A 6396-nucleotide genomic window follows, 5' to 3' on the forward strand; every position below is an offset into this window, starting at 1 on the left:
GGGTGGGTGGGTGGGGAAAAGCTACCTCCTCCTGTCCTAGGAACAGGTTTCTCTGGTCTTCAGCTCTTTCCTTTGCCCTGGAGAGGCTACCATGCCTCAACTGTTTCTGTGGGTCAGTCTTCCCTGGGCACAGTTACCCAAGGCTGGATCCCCTGGTGCCACCATTCCGCTGGCCTCAGGGGTCAGAGAGCAGCTGTCCAGCATTTCAGTTCACTCAAACAATCCAATTTTTTAAAAGAATTATTTTACTTAACTTTATTTATTTATTCACTTATTTAAATTTGACCAGAAAGGGACAGAATGAGAGAGAGAGACAGGGAAAATGAGAAAGCAAGCTGCCAGGTCCGAGACTCGAACCACAGTTGGTCATGTGGGAGTCCAGCACCCCTAATGATGCTATCTGCTGGCCCTCAATTTTTTTTTTTTTTTTAAAGCTACAACAGTCATCTCATTTTCAAATTCTGACTCTGCCACTTAGTAATTGTTTCTCCTTGGGCAAGTTACATAACCCGGCTATGCCTCAGTTTCCTCATCTGAAAGATGAGATCGAGATAAAACTTCTTGGGTCAGCCAAGTGGCATGGAAGTTAAGGTAGCTGAATCCCACATAGCTGATTTCATTGTTCGAGTCCTGGACCCAGCGGCTTGAAAAACATGCTGGGCGTGTGTGAGTGTGTTTCAAACATCTTGAGAGGAGAATGGAGGAGAAGGGATTGCAGCATGGCCATCTCCCTGAGGGGTGCTTCCTCAACACCCCCCTACATCTCTCTCTAGCAAATGACATGCCCTATGGTAAATACAAAAGTAAAATAAAATGTAAAAAGACAACATTTCTTGTGAAGAGGATTAAAATGAATTGCTACATCAAGTGGACCTAGAGTAATGCCTGAGCCTTATAAGCATTCAGTAGATGGTAGCTGGAACCACTATGAGCATGGCATGGTAGCCACCGTCTTTGATAACGCTTGCCAAACCTACTGAGAAAAGGTAGCTCTGTGTTCACATAGGAGAGAGGGTTTCCGTGCTGGGCTGCAGGGAGCAGGCTCTGTACCTGCATTGCCTTTGAGAGGGACTGTGATCAGAACTGAGCCACGAGTTTCCCTCTGGCTTAGGAAATCCTCAGCAAACGTTCATGCAGCGCCCTCTATGTATCTTCCATGCACCAGGCGCTGGGAATGCAAATGAGACCCCAATGTCCGTTGGCTCGAGCTCCGTTATCGTCACGGCCACAGTGACACCCCATGTGCTCCCAGGTTCTTCCAAGGCAACAGCATCCCTGCAGCAGCAGTCCCCACCCGGAGCCCACCCTTCCCAGTCCCTCCTGCCCAGGCCACGCTGGTCCTGGCCCAAGGGCCCAGCCGAGAATGCTGGAGGGAGGGGACAGCATGGCCTCTTATGAAAAGATACTGCCTGAGCCCAGGGTCCCTGCCGTGGGTGCCTCAGAGCCATTGGTTTTCCTCCCAGAGAGGTAAGAACCCCTTCCATCAATACCAGGGATTTGTGAACTTTCCTTGCTAAGAGTCAGATAGTAAATATTTTTGGCTTTGTGGGTCACACACTCTCGAAGGCAACTACTCAGCTCTGCAATTATAATGCAAGCAGCCACAGATGGTATGACCGTCAATGTGTACGTCTGTGTTCAATAGACCTTTACTTACCAAAGCAGCAGATTTGGCCCAGGGGTTCTGTTAGGTTGGCAGAAAAGTCATGACGCGTTTTTGCATAGAAAAATATAAAGAAAAAGTCATGAGTTTTCTGACAACCCAATAATTTGCAGATGGCCAATCTGTTGTTTGTGCTCAGTGTGTTATAAAGTTCCCTGTGAACAATTTGGCTAGTTTTTAACACCCGGCCCTACTCAGAGGAGCTCACACCCAGTCCCAGGGTCTGGACAGGGAGGGAGTGGAATATTGTTTCCTCTGTGTTCTGGCCATGCTCAAGCATTCCCTTTCCTGCTGCATCTCCCAGTCAAAGCCCCTTCTTCCTCCCCCCTCTGAAGGCATTTAACAGACGCAAACAGAAAACCAGAGGACACGTGGGATGGCGGAGGGACGGCCGATGAAGCAGCAGCTCCTCGAATCTTTCAAACTGCAAGCTGCTACTCATCAGCATATTATAAATTCATTTGGGCGCACTATGATAAACATTAGGAAGTAATAGAGAATAAACTAGAAAACAAATTCCCAGAGAGCAGCCCTTCCTGCCATGGTACCATGTGAAGTTTGTTCCCGTTGTTCAAACACCGGTCTCTATGCACAGACCCATCTAGCTGCCTACCTGCACACCCATGTATGCACACACATACATGTTCGTTACTGGGTCACGAGATAACACGTATTTACTGCCAAAGGTGTGATTAAAAAAAAAAAAAGACAACCACTGGAGTATACTCCAGGCTTCTGGTATTCTTCTATAATAGCCAACATTTTTTTTTTTGCACACAAAGATGGGAGCCCTGTTCTTAACTCTGAGTCATGGGGGGAAATTGACATGCCAACAGTTAAAACACAGCAAGAGAGACTGGTAGATAGCATAGCGGTTATGTCACTGGACTCTCACATGGCTGGTAGTGGTTTGAGTCCCGGACCCAGGAGGCATGAAAATCATGCCAGGCATGTATGCATGTGTGCCCAAGATCCCAGGAGGAGAATGGAAGAGAAGGGATTGCAACATGGCCATCCTCCCAGAGGGTGATTTCTCATTTTCCCTCTCACTGTATCTGTCTCTCTCTGGTGAGTGCATGCACCTTAAGGGAAAAGCCTCTAAAATAAATAAATAAATAAATAAATAAATAAATAAAACAGTGAGATAAAGGCTCTGAGATGAAGCATGGGGTGCTGCAGGTGGGAGTGGCAAGAAAGGTGGCATTTGCTCTGGGTCTTGCAGGCTGAATAGGGGCATGTTTGGCAGCCAGGAAGAAAAGGACAACCTGGGCGCAGTGTGTACAAAGGCATGAAATGCCTCCTCTTCCCACAGCAGAGTCCTCTCAGGTTTGGTCTTTGAGAAAAGAAGCAAACATGTGGCTTCTGGTCTTCCGTTTGCTTTCCCTAAAATCAAACAGAACAACCAAGTCAAAAGCAAACAGAGTGAGGGTCACTCTGGCCCTAACTTGTAAATCTCTTTGACCATTGACCCGGCTCAGATTTTTTAAGATCTACTTTCTGGGGAAGTGTTCAACAGTTTCACCCCAAGTAAATTTTATGATGCAAGAAACTGTAAGTCCGTGTGTAATGTGAGAGCAACTGAGGAGAAGAAAGCTATTAAAAACGTCCTTAACCCATTTGGTGTCATGCAGCCCAGCTTTTGGCATTCTCATCATCTGGCCGTCAAGAGTAATACCAGGAGATGGCCATGATAGGGCTTGTGGGGCTGGGCTCTAAAGGCTACAGCTGCCCAACTCAGAGACTGCAAGGGGACCAGTAATCTTAGAGTGGGTGGAGGAGGTGGAAAAGCTCAGGACTGAACAGGAAACACGCGCAAATCTCAGCTTGATCACTGTGTGTATGAGAACAGCTGACCGCTTTCTTAGGCTCGTTGGGGGGGCCTCTCTGTGAAACAAGGGCGATGGTTTTCTCAGGAATGGATGGAGACCAAATGAAGTAGCTGCAGAGGTGTTATGTACCCTGCTGGGTGGTAGATTTTAGGTAACTTGGACAGAAAGACAGGCACCCCCAACAGGATCCCTGTGCTGGATGCATTCCCAGCCTGGAGTAGCCTCAAACTGTGGGCCCGCATGTGCCCAGCACGTAGAGGAAGGTCTCCAGATACAAACCCCAAATCCACCAGCCTTGAATCCTGTCTCCTTCACAGCCATCCTCTCATTCACCAGCATCCGAGACATCTCTGTGACGTTATGCACTGGGTGGCATGCTGAGGATCCAACATTGAGATGACACAGCTCTGGCTTATGAGACTTGTGTCCTTGTGACGGAGACCAGAAGAAATGTACGCTTACACAGAGAGCCTGGGTGAGAGCACTTTGGTTCTCAAGTCAGCCAGTCAGGATTTCTTTGCCCTCTTGGACAGAGCAAACCAAAGAGGAAGCAGGCCTTTTTAGAGAGTGGTACCTCCCTAGGCCAGCAGGTGGCGTAGTGGCTAGGCGGGACTCCCACCTGGCTGACTTCCGTTTCAGTCCAGGACTTGGCGGCTTGTCCAGCACGAGGGCCCGCGTACCCCAAATTCCAGGAGGTGAATGGAGGAGAAGGGATTGCAGCATGGCCGTATCCCCGTGGGGTCATTTCTCACCCTGTCTCTCTCTGTGTCTCCAGCGAGCACACGTACCTTATCGAAAAAATCCCTCTGCAAAAACAAAAAGGAACCAGAGCAGTACCTTCCCATATACAGACCAGCTTCACACACAGTCGCGTTCTAGATAAAATGTTTAAGGAAGATGATCTCAAAGAAAACTTCATCGTAAGTGGAGTCCTAGGAGCTCTGGCTTCACATGTTCCAGTGGAATAGGTGATTTCAACTGAGTCCGCCCTTCTCTCCTCCTTGCTGGCCTCAGTTTCCGCACTGAGTGGAAATACTTTCCTTGGCATCGGAACCGCGGGCTTTGGACCCCGATTGCCAGCAGAGGGCGCGCGTGGCTCTTGTTGAAGCCCTTCATTCCCGGATTTGCCCAGTTACACAAGAAGGAATTTAAATTGAGTTAAACCTTTCAAAACGCGAAGTCTCTCCCTCGTATTTCCTTTTGTGCAGTCTACTTATGAGGCTGCTAGGGAATGAGGATGAAGCATTCAGCACATTTTCCTCCAATAAAAAAAATAAGTATCATTCTTCTTATAGATACATACATTAATTTCTTTTCCTTTAGGTCTGTACACAAAATGCAAATTTTCATAAACCATACAGTGGCTCTTGGCCAGATTAGCATGAGAAATGTAAAATACCATATTATGCAGTTAACTCGCCATCACTTTCTATTTCCTGTTTATTCAATGAAGGGAAAGAAGTTTTTGTGCTTTTTCAAACTCCAGCTTTTTAATATTTTAAAAATGAAAATGTCTTTCTATGGCTACGTTTGCTGGCCAAATCACTAGGCTTAAAACTTTTTAAGAGTGTCTGATGAATTCAGAGGAAGGGTTGAAGTTCAATTTCAAATTCCCAACAGATAATGATGAGTTAATATTGTCTTTGTTCTGACATCAGTGTGGAAACCCAGGGAATTATTTCTTTCCTGGTAGGGTATGGCATCTCTCCTTTCAGAAAATAGGTTTCAGACTTTTAAACAGAATAGAAGTTAAAGAACTATCGATAGCAGTTGTGTGTCGTTCAGAGGAACAGTCACAGCCGTAACATTCACTCTGAAGCCTACTCCTTAGGTGGCTGGCAGATCCCTTCGCCACCCTTCCAGCTTGTCAGGGTCTGGAACATGCGTGCTTGTGCCTGGAGTGTTTCCATGCTGACCTGGACCCTGAACCCATGGCTGGCCCTGTGACTTCCAGAACAAACTGTAGTTCTGTTTACAATCAACTACATCACCAGGCTGGAAGGCTGGACGGAAAGGCTGGGACAAAAGTCTTGCTACAAGGGAGGGGTGCTTGTCAATGCATTTCGCGCTCCTGTTCTTTGTGGAGTAAGCCAGGGTAGATTTTACCTGAGGCCACATCCTCGCTTGGCTTCCTGCTGCCTCCCTAACCAGTATCCCTGAACAGGATGCCCTCTAGCAATTACGTGCTGTCAGGTCTCTATCTTGGGTTCCACCTCTGGGAATCCAAGCTAAGACAGTCACAAAAGAAAAACTGTTGAGATTGGAGTCTCCACACTAATTTAGTTCAGATGAGCAGATTAAGGCTTCACTGATTTAAATTATTCCTGTTTTGTTTGTTTGCTATAGGGTATGTGTGTTTGCGAGAGAGAGAGAGAGCATAAGAAATCACCCCCTAGGGGAGATGGCCACACCACAGTCCCTTCTCCTCCATTCTCACTTTGGGCTTTTGTTCATGCACACATACACAGTGTGTTTTTCAAGCCACCAGGTCTGGGACTCAAACCACACAGTAGGTCATGTAGGATCTCGTGCCTTAAACACTATGCCACCTGCTGGCCCCAAGGTATTCCTGCTTTCAATAAAAATTTTATGTGATATATCCATTTAAATGTTTGAATATTAGGATTACAGTTAATTAAACCTAATTCTGACTTAGCCTCCTAAATTCATACATAAAGATATTGATTGACACCCAGGAGATCAAGAGATTATGATAAAATCTCTTGAACCTCAATCTCTTTGAAAAGTAGGAGTACTAACCCCTGTTCTCTCTGTTTTATCAAAGTACAGCTTGAAGAAAATAGGCCTCAACAGTTTCTAATGTCCCTTGACCTTCGAGGATATGAGGACAGAAATGCCCTGGATCATGACTACTAACATTCCAAGTTCTGGAAATGCACGCTC

The sequence above is a fragment of the Tupaia chinensis genome, unplaced genomic scaffold (assembly GCF_000334495.1).
Source record: "Tupaia chinensis unplaced genomic scaffold, TupChi_1.0 Scaffold000311_2, whole genome shotgun sequence".
NCBI classification, from domain to species: domain Eukaryota; kingdom Metazoa; phylum Chordata; class Mammalia; order Scandentia; family Tupaiidae; genus Tupaia; species Tupaia belangeri.